Source organism: Macaca fascicularis, chromosome 14 (genome assembly GCF_037993035.2).
Source record: "Macaca fascicularis isolate 582-1 chromosome 14, T2T-MFA8v1.1".
Lineage (NCBI taxonomy): Eukaryota > Metazoa > Chordata > Mammalia > Primates > Cercopithecidae > Macaca > Macaca fascicularis.
The window spans coordinates 109707455-109724288 of NC_088388.1; the positions used below are offsets into that span (position 1 = coordinate 109707455).

A 16834-nucleotide genomic window follows, 5' to 3' on the forward strand; every position below is an offset into this window, starting at 1 on the left:
AGCATTTTTCTGTTGTGAATCTTCATGTAACAAGAAATGTTGGTAACAGAGGTTGATATTTCAAGCTTCACTTTGTCGAGGAGAAACTAAAGCTTCCCTTATAGGAGAACGGAAGATGCTGGTGGCAAGGAAGATCCTGCTGGCACCATTTTCAAACCCTTCAATGCCTCTGACTCAAGGGCCTTAAATTTGACCTATCAAGGTACTTCAGATCTCCTTAGCCCTTTAAAGTATTATGGAACAATAAAAACTGGAATACTCTATTCTGTGTCACTTAGCATCTTTAGTAAATCTGCCATTTACACCCTTTCCAGAGGTGTTAAATGATGACCATTGTCTCAGTTTAAAAGGACAGCTTGAAGAGTTCACATTTGTATACAGAGATGGTACTCCTGACCCTGACAGGAGAACATGCACTTAGAGTCACTTTTCCAGGAGTGGGGAGCAGCCTGCTCTCCACTCTATGCATTCTCTCAGTCAGCAGTGTGAGAACGGTGGGAAAAGCACAGGATCTGTTTGGTTTGAGATCCAGTGTTCTCACTTACTGACACTTTAACTTTTTTTGTTTGTTTGAGACAGTCTCGCTCAGTCACCCAGGCTGGAGTGCAGTGGCATGATCTCAGCTCACTGCAACCTCTGCCTCCCTGGTTCAAACGAGTCTCGCACCTTAGCCACTGGAATAGCTGGGATTGCAGGCCTGCACTACCACACCTGGCTAATTTTTGTGTTTTTTGGAGTGATGGATTTTGCCATGTTGGCCAGGCTGGTCCTGAGCTCAAGTGATCTACACAACTCAGCCTCCCAAAGTCCTGGGATTACATGTGTGAACCACCAAGCCTGGTCAACCCTTTAACTTTTGACAAGACATTTAACCTCTTCCAGTCTCAATTTTCTCTGATTATCTCTGAGGGTTTTTTGTGAAGATTAAATGCTATAGTATATATTAAAGAACTTCAACAATTATAAATTTGTTTACCATATTTTTAGATATTTTAAAGATAACAATAGCCAAGATAGATGTGGTAATGGGATGGAATTTTCCTTTTGTACAAAGCTAACTGGCTCATCTGGGCATTAAAACCATAAGCAAGTTTTCTTTGTAAGGAAGAAAACTATCTCAGTGTGAGGTTTTTTGTTTTTTGTTTTGTTTTGTGGAAGTAGTTCCTAAGACAAAGATTCAAGGGCAAGTACTGTATCTGAGAGGTGACCCCATGAAACTCCAGCAGGAGAAAGAGGAAGTGATGCAGGAAAAGGAAGGCATCAAGAAGGGATGTGTTATGACACCATCTATCAAAGTGGGTGATGGAAGGTTATTCCCATGGGAAAACCCTAGGAAACACCATGAAACACATGCCTTGGAACTATCCCAATGGAGGATGAGGGAGCTGGGTGCAATTTGTGCACTCACACCCATTATTCATTGTTGAAATGAGTACTCACTGCTGGAGGTGAGGCTGTTAGTTCCTGATACTTCCAGCCTGTGCCCTATGTGTGTGTGAGTGTGTGTAAAGAGGGTGGCTAGAATTCAACCTTCTAGAAAAATCCTTAGGTACCGAACTCATAACTGGAGGTTGTGTGTGGCACACTGGGCAGGATATTGGCAGAATCTGCTATGAAATTTGTCTGTGGTACAATAGCAAAGACATGGAGTCCAAATGTCCAAATGTCCATCAATGATAGACTGGATAAAGAAAATTTGGTACACATACACCATGTAATACTATCCAGCCATAAAAAGGAATGAGATCACGTCCTTTGCAGGGACATGGATGAAGCTGGAAGCCATTATACTCAGCAAACTAATGCAGGAACAGAAAACCAAACATTGCTCATTCTCACTTATAAATGGGAGCTGAACAATGAGAACACATGGAAATGGAAAGGGAACAACATACACTGGGGCCTGTCAGGGGAGGGTGAAGAGAGGAGAGAGCATCAGGATAAATAGCTAATGCATGTCAGGCTTAATACCTAGGTGACAGATTGATAGGTGCAGCAAACCACTATTGCACACGTTTACCTATGTAACAAACCTGCACATCCTGCACATGTACCCTGGAACTTAAAATAAACTTACCTGTGGTATTTGAACTCTATGCCAGGCACAAAATTAAGTATTTTCCTCTAGTTAACGATGATGAACCCATGGCTCAGAGAGCTCATATCTAGTTCTGTACTGAGTTGTAATCCCCTTGAGATCAGGGATTGGCTGGTACCTCTTATGTTCCCAATGCTAGACACAGGGCCCTACACCTAACTGATGCTCCTTAAATGTTTGAGCTTGATAATTATGATGATAATTTACACAAAGTCAACTGTTAATGAATGAATTAGGAATCATACTTTTATATCTATGCTTTAATTATACTTGAGTTTCATAATAACTTTATGGGTTATTATGAGCAAGAATTGTTATTATAAGCTGAATTCTACAGATGAGAAGCCTGGCAGTAAGTCATGATATATTTAAAAGACTGAAAATAAAGAGTTAAATCTTTTTATCTGGAAAATGTAACTCACAGAAAAGTTACAGTAATGATAAAAGCTAATAGTTGGTCATTGAGAAAATACAGTCAACATTGCCTGGAAATTAGAAGCAAAATTCCTTTTTATTTAATAAAGACCATTTAATATAAACTTTAAAAAAGGGTTATATGTGTTTTAATTGTTCTTAAACTGTTTTTGTAAAACTGTTGTCACGTCTCCAGCATTTTTATGGAAACCTGAGGGGAAAAAATTAGTCTGTGAATTTTTCCTTTTCTTATTAAGGCAAATAAACAAATAAAGATGGAACTCTGTGCATGCATCTGAGACCCAGATAAGGGTTCCTTTGTCGTTCTCACTAATATAGAAAAATCTATTTAAATTTTCTTACTTCCCCTTTCCTTTCAAACCTGATCCGGTTAGTCTTGGCTCCCACCCCCTCCTTCCCCAGTTATAAAACCAAACAGAAAGTTTGTACTGAAGGAACAAGTCCCTGCAGTGACTCAGAGGAAACAAGCATTTATAAACCATGTTTCCCTAATGCCTCAGTACAAACACGGCTGTGGCCCAATTCCAGATTGGACGAGGCAACACTCACTGGTGTGTCCCCAGCAAAACTGAGTGTCAGAGGGGGCTAACCAGAAACAAGACCCAAGCTGCAAATGGCCTTGAGGCAACACCACACCCTGGAGATCTTTCATCACCAAGAGTCAAAACAACAATGGCTGAAACGAAGTCAGGCAAAGAAATGTTGGACTTTGCTGGAATGGAAACTTCTCTTTTAATTTTCTATATAGGTTGGCCTGGCTGCAGCTTCCATACTAGCTAATCCCTTCTTTGTGGTGTCTGCGAGTTGTTTTCTTTGTATAGTATCTTTGCCCTAGGTTCTAGGTAGACCATATCTGCCTAGAATACAAAGGGTTACAAGGACAGTTTGGTTTTGGCTCTGGAGTCAGTCACATCTAGTTTCGAATCTCAGTCCACCACTTCATATTTCACTTGACAAATGTTTACTAAGGACCGATTTTGTGCCAGGCCTCGTTCTAAGTGCTGAGAATGAGGAAGTGAGCAAGATAGTCAGGGTCCCTGCTCTCCTGCTGTTACATTCTAATTGGAAGAGCTATGAAAAACAAACAAAAACAAAACCAGAGAGATTGTGTGGCAGTGATGGTAATAATACTATGGAAATAAATCAGAGGGTTAGGTTGGGTGACCAGGGAAGGCCTTCACAAAATGGTGAGGAGGAGGCTTCTGTGAAGAGATTACATTTAAGCTGGGAGCTTAATCACATGAAAGAGCCAGTCAGGATAAGAACACTCCTGGCACACACAAAATCCTGGAAGAGGAATAATCTTGGCCTATCTGAGGAACAAAAAGAAAGTACATGTGGTGAGTGAGGGGAGAGTAGTATGAGAAAAGGCTGGAGAATGTGATAGATGAGAGATGGCCCCCCACTCTTAAAGATGCCTCCCATAGACATGTGGGTCTATTTCCCCTCTTCTTGAATCTGGGCTGGCCTCTGACTATTGTGACCACTACAGCATGGAAGAAGTGATGTGGTGCCCATCCTGAGCCTAGTCTTTAAGATGACTGGCAGCTTTTGTCTTTGTCCTCTGTGGCCCTAAACTGACATGTAAGAAGGCTGAAAACCTGCTGCAGGGCCACATAGTCAGGCCCTGAGAACACGTGAAGAAAAGAAGGCCTCAACTGAGCCCAACCTTTCAGCTGCCCCTGCCAAGGTGCCAGACAAGTGAGTGATATTGTCTTGGACCAGCTTAGCCGCAAACTTAATACCACCACGTGACTCCAGTAAAGGCCACATGAGACAGAAGAACCATCTAGCTGAGCCTTGCCCAAAGTCCTAACACAGACAAAATCATGTGATACAATTCAATGGTTATTGTTTTAAGCCACTCAATTTTGGGGGTAGTTTGTTTCTTAGCAAATGATTTCCAGGAGAGAGAGAGAGACAGAGAGAGAGAGAGAGAGAGACTGTAGCAAGGCTACTTTGACCTTGACCCAGAATAGTTTGGCTTGATATGGATGAGAAATCATGGGAGGGCTTAAGCAGAAGGTGTAGAGCTTATACAAGCTACAATGTGAAAATTATATGTAAATAATGATAGTTTGCCTGTTTCCATTTCAATAAGAATTGTATAGTATTGTTTTTTATTTATTTTTCCTGTTTTACCCCATTATCTAGGGTTTCTGGTTAAATGTTTAATGGAAGTGGTATTATCAGGAATTTTTTTTTTAATCTTCATCAAAAATGGAAGCTTTAACCTTAATTCCAATACTAAATGTTAATCTTATTCTAGGCTGGATATTGGATATTGGACTGGTAATTACACTACTAAATTTGATATTTAAACTAGATCTTTTGTTGACACTCTTTTTTGTTGTTAAGTCTTTGGAAGTTTCCTTTTACTACTGATGTGCCAAATTCTTTTTTAATCACAAATAGATTTTGGAATTCATTAAACTTTTCTCCGCCAAAAGAAAGCTCCATGGTATTTTAAAACTTAATTTGAGTTCTATTTGCCCCTGGCTTTCTAGTTCTTTAACCTTGCTCAAGTAAACTGAACTATCTGTGTTTTAGTTTCTCAAACTGCAAAACAGGAATAATAATAGTATTTACATCGTAGAGGTGTCTGGGGATTAAATAATATAAAATCATTAACATAGTATGTAGCACCTGGTTAAGGGCTCAGTAAATGGTAGCTGTACACAATATGCTATGTGCAAGCATAGTGTGCTATTTTTATGGCTCAGTTTCCACCTGAAGAACTGAGGAGACTCCAGCTATATTCAAATTCCTCTCAACTAGTTCAGGAAATCGTTAGAGGAATCATGCACACATTCACATACAGGGCCTTTGTCATCCCAGTTGCATATCCACTAGAATTGGCCAGCACAACTGCCATTTGGTATCCTCCAGGGCCTCTTCTTCTCTGATAATGGTTCCATGGATTCTCCAAAATGGCAAGCCCTATTAGCCTACTGAACAGTGGCTGCTTTGTCCCTTCCAGCAGGGGACATTCCAGGCTGCTGCCTCTCAGGCTGTCAGTTGAGCTGCTGCCACCATCAAGCTCAAGTGGGGCAAACATCCTCACTTTCTCCCCTTTGGAAAGAAACTGCCAAAAGAGTGATTACTTGACCTTCCAGATCCCTGTAGAACTTTCTGTGTTACTATTATATTGTATTATAATTTATTTCAGCGATGCCTGTTATAAGGTGATACAGTCCACTTGTACTCTGTGAGCAAACCTGTTCACTGGCCCTCTACTTGGCCTATGCTCTCTACTTGGCCTCTGCTGCCCTTCTCTTCACCCAACTTCTATCCCAGTTTGTTCCTTAGATGAGTTTTTTCAAAGTTGTGTTGAAAAAACTTTAGTTCACTTCTTCAGACATGCCCCATAAAAGAAAAGTGCTCTTGATCAAATCCCTTTTTCTTTTTACATCTCCGTTTCATAGACTCATAGTGCATATCAGCATAATAAGACCCCAAAATATGCACTAGCAAGAAGCACTCTTTCACTTGGCTTAATCCAGTATTTCATAAGCCTATTTAAACACAGAGTGATTTTGAGTCTCTCTGATGAAGAATCCATATTCAATAAATGTTGTTTGAGAAATGCTGCATTTCATTCCTTCCCTACTTCCAGGGATCATAAGCTTTTAAAATTTAGTTGTTACCTTACTTCTTTCAGTTACAATAAATACCAAAGTAGTGCAGATTTTTTTTTGTTCTTCTAGGGGTTAGTCCTATTACATAATGAAAATAGACTGCCTGCGTTTGAGTCCTGAATCCATTACTTACTTGCTACATAACTGGACAAATTACTTTATTTGCACCTCAGCTTCCTTGTATGTAGAATGAAGATAATTGTAGTATTTTTTTTTTCAATAGGGCTATTGTGATGATTAAAAGATATCATGCATAGAAAGTGAGTTCCATATATTCTGCTTATAGATGTTAGTTGCTATTACTATAACTATTATATGATTATTATTATAATTATTATTCAAAACAAAAGAGCCAACAGTTAAGGCCTATAAATCTTTCTTTTATACACAATTTTTCTTGAGACGAAATTGATCAATACTAGATTTGTCCAGCTTGACTTAAATGTCATCCTGTTTTTAATCAGCATTGCTCAACGAAATCTGATTTTAGAATTGATGTGATATTGTACTTATGTATCACTGAAATCAGAAGTTATGTATCACTGATATGAGAAGTGTGTTAACGAAATGTTTTTCCTCTTTCATTCCTACCTATGTAATATATTATGACAATTACATTTGCTATCTTACTAGCATTAATGCCATAATAGAAAAACCCAATGTTGATAGTACTATTTAAAATATAGTTATATGCATTTAGTATATTCCAGTCACTACACATCAAATATCCCTGAAAAAAAAATTTGGAGGATTGTAAGCCTCATGTTAGCCAATTGTTTATTCTAAGCACTTAGAATCATTCTAGTTATTAGTTCATATTATGTTCAGGAGAGCTGTGTGTGTTGAGTAGGAATCAGTGTTAATCTCATTTTCTAAATGAAACCTTCAATGCATATGGAAATTTTATTTTTATATTTCTGATGATGGAAGTGGAAAGACACAGGCTAGTTATCAGGGTGGAGGAAACCATGATTAGGACCTTGCCAGGATAAACTGTTACTATTAAGGGTCTTTTGTTTGGGAACTCAGAGAATAGGAGCGGCAACTCTTTAATCCCAATCACCAGTGTGTACAAAACAGGATCTTCTACTTTATAAAGGAAACATAAGGCCAGGGAAATAGGGAAGATGAGGGTTGAATTGAATAGAGATACAGTTTATCAGAAACTAAAATTTAGTGATAGAAGAGACCTATGTCCCATATGTTTCCTAAATCTTGCTCTGTATGTCAGTTTTCCTTAAATTATGTATATATTATCAATAGGAGAAAAGCAGGTTAGATCCTCTATTCAGTGTCTTCTGCCTTTCCCTGCAGGCAGCTGCCCAAATAGGAGGGATTCTGTATATGAGAAAATTTTCTAAAAGCTATCCTTGAAAACTTAAACTTATTCTAATGGCAAATGTACATGATACGATACTATCATTTAATAATGTTTTATTGTTTTTGTAAAACTCTTGATTTAGAAGCAATAAGCTTTTGGGCAAGGGTTCTTTGGCTAATGTAACGATGGAAGTGATTTTATGATGCACACAGCACAAGGGCTCCTTACAGAATTGTTACTGTTAATATTATTATTTTTGCCTGAATTTCATGGCTACATTCTCTTTATCCTTGAACAGAATATGATTTTCTTATGATTGGGAAGGGCAGGAGTCCTAAGAAGATTATTTAACTTCCAGTAGGCAGGGCTGTACCTATCTTGTTCACCACCGAATCTCCAGGGCTGAATGTATGCGTGGAACCAGAGAGTCTCAGAAAATATTTGTTGAATAAATGGATGAAGGAATGAGTAGATAAAATGTTTTCTCCTCCAATTATCCAAATAAGCTACTTAGAATTCAAATTACTGAATAATTTTTCAGTCTTCCGCTTTGCTTGGACACTGAAAATTGCTTTTAGAAAAGTCAAAAATTAATTTAGAGCCCTTTTCAAGAGCAACTTTTTCTAGAATCCAATGTATAATATAAATATAAAAGATGTCTTATTTCCTATCTATTGCTATCTCCTTAAGTTGCCAAAGGCAAGAAGACAAGTATCTCTCAAATGCAATGCAGACAAACTGCCTACTGCTATTTAATGAAAAGGAAACAAAATTGATCTTACACTGTACTTTTATATAAATAAAAATATTATTTAAACCCTCAAGCCAGAAAACTTCCCTAGAGTAATATTGAATGATTGCTTGGTATTTCTTTCTTTACAAAAATATCAATATCAACTCTCTATAATATATGAATTTTATCTTCTTTTTCCCAAAGTCAAACCAGAAAATAATTGTTAGCATATATAATATACATAGGTCTTTGTTGCTGGAGGTCTTCTCAAAAACTTGTACTCTGAGATTTATCTCAAAGGCAATAAAAATAAAGTTATAAAAATATTTTAATTGGCAATATATTTTTTCCTGCTGTTTCACAGAACCAAAGAGTGAGAAAAAAGACTCACTGGAAATGCATTTGTTAATAATTTACACATAGAGTATCATGGAATATTTTTCCTACAAATAACTTTATATTAGAGATTAATCTTCCTACAGCTTCTAATTCAAACCATGTATTCTGGATTTAATATTAGGAGTCACTCTTAACTATCTCACATGAAGGACAGGGACTAGATCAAAGATGTTTTGATAATAATGGAATATAGTTATAAAAAGAACCAAAATCAAGAGAAAGATTGCCATAGCCTTCAAAATGTATAAAATTGGCATTGGGCTTGTTGCTTTGGATAGGTATAAACTCAAGTTAAAAAGTTTTTTATGAAAAAGAAAGAATCTTTAAAACCCTAAGCAAAGCTACATTTCCCAGCTTTATTTGTTTTATCTTTATTGACATCCAAAACACAAGTCACACATAAGCTTTAGAGATTAAGTCTCACTCTCTCCTTCTTGGTGTGTCTATGTGTGTGTGTGTGTGTATGTGTGTGTGTGTTCTTCCCAAAGTAAAGTAATAATTCTATTGCTTTGCAAAATACAAAACATAGGGTTTATGGGAAAATGGCCAAGTTTATGGGAAAATGTGCTGGTTTATATATACCATTAGTGTCATTAATTTAAAGCACTTTTCTGTGCAGGTATTTTTCTATTCCCTGTCCTTTCATTCAGAAAGCACACATGGAGCCTTCTATAAAAGTATGTCAGTAGCTCTTTTACTGAACCCTCTCTATGGACCCAGCACTGCCTTAGGCTTTACGAGACATGATTCTGGCACTCAAAGATCTCATATTCTAACTGGGGTTAGTGGATGATGTGGTTTGGATCTGTGTCCCTGCAAAATCTCATTTTGAAATATAATCCCCAGTGTTGGAGGTAGGGCCTGGTGGGAGGTGTTTGTATCATAGTGGCCAATCTCTCTTGAATGGCACAGTGCCATCTCCTTGGTGAGAAGTGAGTTTATGACAGTCTGGGTTGTTTGAAAGTGTGTGGCACCTCCCTCCTCACTCTCTTGCTTCTGCTCTGGCCATGTGATATGCCTGCTCTCGCTTTGCCTTCTGTCATGAGTAAAAGATCACTTAGGCCTCCCCAGAAGCCAAGCAGATGCCAGTGCTATGCTTGTACAACTTGCAGAACTATGAAACAATTAAATCTCTTTTCTTTATAAATTACCCAGTCTCTGGTATTCCTTTATAGCAATACAAGAAGGGCCTAACACAGAAAATTGGGACTTAGGAGTGGACATTGCTATAAAGATACTTGGAAATGTAGAAGCAGCTTTGGAACTGGGCAATGGGCAGAAGTTGGAGGAGTCTGGAGGACTCAGAAGAAGGCAGGAAGATGAGTGAGAGTTTGAAACTTCTTATAGGCTGCTTAAATGGTTGTGACCATAATGCTGATAGTGATATGGACAAGTGAAGTCCAGGCTGCTGAGGTCTCAGATAGAAATGAGGAACTGATTGGAAACTAGAGAAAGGTTACCCTTGTTATTCTGTAGCAAAGGACTTGGTGGTTGTATCGTGTCCATGCCCTAGGGCTCTGTGGAAGTTTGACATTAAGAGTGACAACCTAGGGTATCTTGTGGAGGAAGTTTCTATGCAGTGAAGCATTTAAGATATGGCCTGGCTGCTTCTAACATACTATACTCAGATGCAGGAGCAATGAAATGACTCAAAATTGGAATTTATATTTAAAGGGGAAGCAGAGCTTAAACATCTGGAAAATTTGCAGCCTGGCCATGTGGTAGAAAAAGAAAGACCATTTTCAGGGGAAGAATCTAAGTGGGCTGGGGAGCAACCACTTGCTAGAGATATTTGCATGGGTAAGAAAGAACCAGGTGCTGATAGCCAAGACAATGGGAAAAAGGCCTGAAAGGCATTTCAGAAATCTCTGAGGCAGCTCCTCCCATCACAGGCTCAGAGGCCTAGGAGGGCTAAATGGTTTCATGGGTCAGGCCTGGGGCCCCATTGTCCTGTGTAGTCTTGGGAAACTGCTCCCACATCCCTGCTGTTCCAGCTCCAGCCATGGCTCAAAGGGCCACAGATACAGCTCAAGCTGCTGCTTCAGAGGATGCAAGTCATAAGCCTTGGAGAGTTCCATGTGGTGTTAAGCCTGTGGGCATGCAGAGTACAAGAGTAAAGGAGACTTTGCAGTCTCTCTATAGACTTCAGAGCATGTATGAGAAAGCCTGGGTACCAGGCAGAAGACTGTTGCAGGGGCAATCCCTCACAGAGAACCTCTACTATGGCAGTAGTATTGAGGGGGAAATTTGGGGTTGGAGGCCCCACAGAGACCCCACTGGGGCACTGCCTAGTGGAGCTGTGAGAAGGAGGCCACTGACCTCCCAACCCCAGGATAGTATATCTACTGGCAGCTTTACATCTTGAGCCTAGAAAAGCTGTAGGCACTCAATTCCAACCAGTAAGGGCAATCATTGGGGCCGAACCCGGAAATCCACAGGAGTGGAGCTGGCCAAAGCCTTGGGAATCCACCTTTGCTACATTATGTCTTGCATGTGGGACATGAAGTCAAAGGAGATTATTTTGGAGCTTAAAGATTTAATGACTTAAAGATTTAATGGAACTTAAAGATTTAATGGGTTTCAGACTTGCACAGAGCCTGTAGCCCCTTTGTTTTGGCCAATTTCTCTCTTTTGGAATGGGAGTGTATACCCAATGTCTGTACCCACACTGTGTCTTGGAAGAAATATATATTTTTTAATTTTATAGGTTCATAGGTGTAAGGGACTTGCCTTGTTTCAGACTTTGGACTCTGGACTTTTGGATGATGCTGAAACAAATTGTGACTTTTGGGGAACTATTGGCAGGAGATGATTATATTTTGCAATGTGAGAAGAACATGGGATTTGTGGGGGCAGGGGCAGAATGATATGGTTTGGATCTGTGTCCCCACCAAATCTCATGTTGAAATATAATCCCCAGTGTTGGAGGTGGGGCCTGGTGGGAGGTTTTTGGATCATGGGGGCAGATCTCTCATGAATGGCTTAATTGCATCTCCTTGATGATGAGTGAGTTCAGGATTGGGTTGTTTAAAAGTGTGTGGCACCTCCCTCCCCTTCTTGCACCTGCTCTGGCCGTGTGACATACCTACTCCCACTTCATCTTCTATCATGAATAAAAGCACCCTTAGGCCTCTACAGAAGCTGATCAAATGCCAGCACCATGGTTGTACTGCCTGCAGAACTGTGAGCCAAATCAGTTTATTTTCTTTACAAATTATCTAATTTCAGATATTCCTTCATAGTCAGGCAAGAATGGTCTAATACATTGGACTTGCAAGGGAGACACCAGTAAACAAAATGACACTGTGAAAAACCAGGTGCTCACATAAAAAACAAATAAGGATCCAGAGGATGATGGAAGGTGTGCTTCCATTTCTAAGTCCTTGATCATGCTTTTTCTTCCACTTTGAAAGCCACCATCTTCCTTTAGAAATCCTGCCCATCCTTAGAAACTGGCCCAATGCCGTCTTCTTTAAGATGCATTTCCTTATCACCTAGTCAGATTGATCTCTCCCAGCCCTGTAGTCTTACCTTTTTTTCTGTACTAATTCTACGGACGTTATTACATACGGATTCATATTATAAATATTTACATATATTAGGAAAAAATATCTCCTTTGGTTCCCAAACAGCCAAAGCTAGATTTTTTGTATCTTGGAATGGTCCACAGTGTCAAAAACAGTGTCACTCATTTATTGAGTAGGTGATCAATATGCTTATTGAATGGATGATTATGTAATTGAATGAGTCACAGGATTTTGTATAAAAGCTACAAGGATATTTGTATTATTACTGTTTACTAAGACCTTCCCCATACATTATATTTCTTAATTCTGTAAGGTAGTAATTATCATTGTCACCTTACATATCAGTTAACCAAGGATCAGAGAGGTTGAGAAACTTGTTTAACCTCAGAAAGCAAGTAAATGGCATATCTGATATTTAAACCTAGGTCTTTTGACTCCAGAAAAAAGGTCCAGTACTCTTCCCTTTCCTCATTCTACTTCTTTTTTTTAAAAAAGGCATTTATTCTATTCAGCATCATGATCGGATTGTTACATTTAGCAATCAACAACATGGGTGCCAAAAAAAAAAAAAAATTAAAACCCTTTGTTGGAATTCTTTAACTTTTCACAGAACAGAAACTAAAATAACCTGTTATACAATTAGTCACAAATACAGTCCTTGAGGTTTTTTGCTCGTACACATGAGTATTTGTCTAATTTGTCTAAAACATGTCTTCTTCATAGCAGCTAAGTCCTGCCACCACTGTGCTTGACTGAGTTCACAAATCTGTTGTAACCTATAGCTTCCCTGTCACTTCTCTGGCTCTCCTCTCCTGCTAAGCTTTGTTTCCTAATTAAAATCTTCTGCCACTGCCATAGCTACTGTTGCTACTGGAACTCCCATAGCCCCTTTGGTTTCATGGTTTGGCTAAGTATTGGCCTCCACCATCATAGGGGCAAGAGCTTCTGCCTCCAAAGTTTCCTCCCTTCATAGGCCCAAAATTTGAAGACCGAGAGTTGTAATTGCCAAAATCATTGTAGCTGCTACCACCTCCAAAATTCCTTCCATCATTACCAAATCCATTATAGCCATCTGCACTGCCACCATATCCACCACCACCATGGCTGCCACCAAAGCCAACACGACCACGGAAGTTTCCTCCATGACCAAAGTTGTCATTCCCACCAAAACCACCTCCACGACCATTACCAAAGTTTCCAGAACCACTTCGACTTATTTGGCTGGACGGAGCACTAGCCATCTCTTGCTTTGACAGGGCTTTCCTAACTTCATAGTTGTGGCCATTCACAATATGGTATTTCTGAATTGGCAATCTTATATGTGGAGTCATGGTTGTCAAAGGTTACAAAGGCAAAACCCCTTTTCTTGCCACTGCCTTGGTCAGTCATGATTTCTTTTTTTTTTTTTTTTTAATTATTATTATTATACTTCAAGTTCTAGGGTACATGTGCACAATGTGCAGGTTTGTTACATATGTATACATGTGCCATGTTGGTGTGCTGCCCCCATTAACTTGTCATTTACATTAGGTATATCTCCTAATGCTATCCCTCCCCCATCCACCCTCCCCACAATAGGCCCTGGTGTGTGATGTTCCCCTTCCTGTGTCCAAGTGATCTCATTGTTCAATTCCCACCTATGAGTGAGAACATGCGGTGTTTGGTTTTCTGTTCTTGCAATAGTTTGCTGAGAATGATGGTTTCCAGCTGCATCCATGTCCCTACAAAGGACACGAACTCATCCTTTTTTATGGCTGCATAGTATTCCATGGTGTATATGTGCCACATTTTCTTAATCCAGTCTGTCACTGATGGACATTTGGGTTGATTCCAAGTCTTTGCTATTGCGAATAGTGCTGCAGTAAACATACGTGTGCATGTGTCTTTATAGCAGCATGATTTATAATCCTTTGGGTATATACCCAGTAATGGAATGGCTGGGTCAAATGGTATTTCTGGTTCTAGATCCTTGAGGAATCGCCACACTGTTTTCCACAATGGTTGAACTAGTTTAGAGTCCCACCAACAGTGTAAAAGTGTTCCCACTTCTCCACATCCTCTCCAGCACCTGTTGTTTCCTGATTTTTTAATGATTGCCATTCTAACTTGTGTGAGATGGTATCTCATTGTGGTTTTGATTTGCATTTCTCTGATGACCAGTGATGATGAGCATTTTTTCATGTGTCTATTTGCTGTCTGAATGTCTTCTTTTGAGAAGTGTCTGTTCATATCCTTTGCCCACTTTTTGATGGGGTTGTTTGTTTTTTTCTTGTAAATTTGATTGAGTTCTTTGTAGGTTCTGGATATTAGCCCTTTGTCAGATGAGTAGATTGCAAAAATTTTCTCCCATTCTGTAGGTTGCCTGTTTGTTCACTCTGATGGTAGTTTCTTTTGCTGTGCAGAAGCTCTTTAGTTTAATTAGATCCCACTTGTCAATTTTGGCTTTTTTTGCCATTGCTTTGGGTGTTTTAGACATGAAGTCCTTTCCCATGCCTATGTCCTGAATCACTTCAATTTTTCCATACTGTTCAAAATAATATCTTAGGGGATGTTCTTCAGTGTCTTCTTTAATGCCACCAACAAATATCTTTTTCATTGTTAAGTGGGTACCTGGTCTTTGAGAATCTTCTCTTGAGACAGCTGTCTTTGGTTCCACAACTCTTCCATCCACCTTCTGTGGCCTTGCATTCATGGCTGCATCCACCTCCTCCACAGTGGTGTATATGACAAACCCAAAGCCCGTGGAGTGATTGGTGTTTGGATCTCTCATTACCACACAGTCTGTGAGCATTCCTCATTGCTCAGAATGGCTCCTCAGGCTCTCATCTGATGTTTCAAACCTCAACCCTCCAATGAAGAGCTTCCTCGGCTGTTGTTTGGGCTCTTGAGGAGACTCTGACTTAGACATGATGGCAGGGAGAAGAGAGACTTTAATGATGTGTCCTCAGCGGCGTCCACGGGCAGAAAGGAGTAAGCTGACAAATACATCTCCTCATTCTACTTTTTATAGTTATTCACTATAGGGTTTATTTAAATGAATTTAAAAACCTTTAGTAACTGGAGATTATAAGGAGTGTGAGGAAAGACTATTGAGGCTCTGAGTATTCTTAAAAGACTAATATAACAACTCATTTGTATACATTTTAATGACTCTGATGCCATTTTAAGAACCAGTATCACTGATGTTTCATTGGATGTCTCAGATTGAGGATCTCTTCAAATGATAAGGTTCTTTATCTCTCTTCAGAAAGCAGCTGTTGGGTTTTTCATCTTGTTACCGGAATTTTTTTTTTTCATATATCAAACTTGCATTCATAAGTAAAGTGCTGTGATACTTAATACATCAGTTGATGTTATTAATAAATAAGACTCTCTGTAGCTTTTCTGTTATGAATAATAGTCTTCAACATTCATCTTGATGATGGATATTTGGCATGCCTTAAGTTCAAGTTTTTGGTCTTCTTATAGCCTAGTGGCTACAAAATAATAGTATCAATCTACTTCAAAGGCAGTCTGACAGAGTGTAAAAGGGCTTCACTCGGGTTCAGATGTGAGTCAAGACGAGTCAACTGTCCTTTCTTCCATTGAAAGGAGCTGTGTGATGCCAGGCAAATCCTTAATGTATGTGGGTCTTCTTTTCTCCATCTGTGAAATGAAGGAATTGAAAAGGTTGATCTTTAAACTCCTTCCAGCTCTAATGTTCTAGGATTTATTTGGTCTTTTGTTGAGCAAGAAAGCCCTGTGCTTCCAAATGGTTATAGGAGCATTAATTTTAGACAATTAAAGACATCTCTCCCACTGGCAAGTCGTGTGAGATTAAATAAATCACTTAAGCTCTTCCTTGGTTTACTCATCTGAAAGCTAGGGATAATAATAACTACTATACAAGATTTTAAAAAGACATTATAAGAAAGGCCTTTGTAAACTTCAGTGTACTGTACACATCTTCTTGGCTGCCTGTTGCTCGAATATAAAATGCAACTTTGTGATATAAACAATCTGAAATGATTTAAAAACATAATTCTAAGTGTTCTTCTCGTATATGTCTTAAATTATGTATTGTCATATATTTGATAAATACACAATAATATATGTAACATATATGGAAGTTTTGCAGCATAATAATAAAATGAAAACTCATGACCCTACCACCCACCCTAGATGCTAAACCATTCTCAACATCAACGAAACAGCCCTGTGTGTTTTTCTCTGATCCAACCCTCTACTTTCCTACTAGAGTTTGCATTTTTAACCATCTAAAATATGTTTACCACATATGTATGTATTCTTGAAGAGTATGTCATTTAGTTTTGCTTGTTTTTTTTTTTTTGGTTAAAAAATGACATGATAGTGTATGTAGTCTTCTGTGACTTTCTGCTTTTCCCCACTTAAGGTTATATTTTTATCATTAAACTATATTGTATCTGGTACACATAGATCATACATTTTTGCTGTTGCATAATATTCCATTCTGTAACTCTGCCACGCAGTATTTATCCATTTTCATGAAAATGAGCAGTTAGGTTGTTTGCAGTGTTTTTACTGTTGAAACCATAAAACTAAAGCAGATGAGCAAGGTGTACTCTCCTGGTGCACATGAATAATTGTTCCCACTTCCATCTATGCTTTATTTTTCTCCTTAATATTTCTTACTATTTAGCATTATGGGTGCATGCACCCACA

At 38.8% G+C, this 16834-nt stretch overlaps 1 pseudogene; it reads right to left on the bottom strand.

Moving 5' to 3' along the window:
* Positions 1–7313: 7313 nt before the first annotated feature.
* Positions 7314–16135, bottom strand: LOC107127488 (heterogeneous nuclear ribonucleoprotein A1-like; annotated as a pseudogene).
* Positions 16136–16834: the final 699 nt, after the last annotated feature.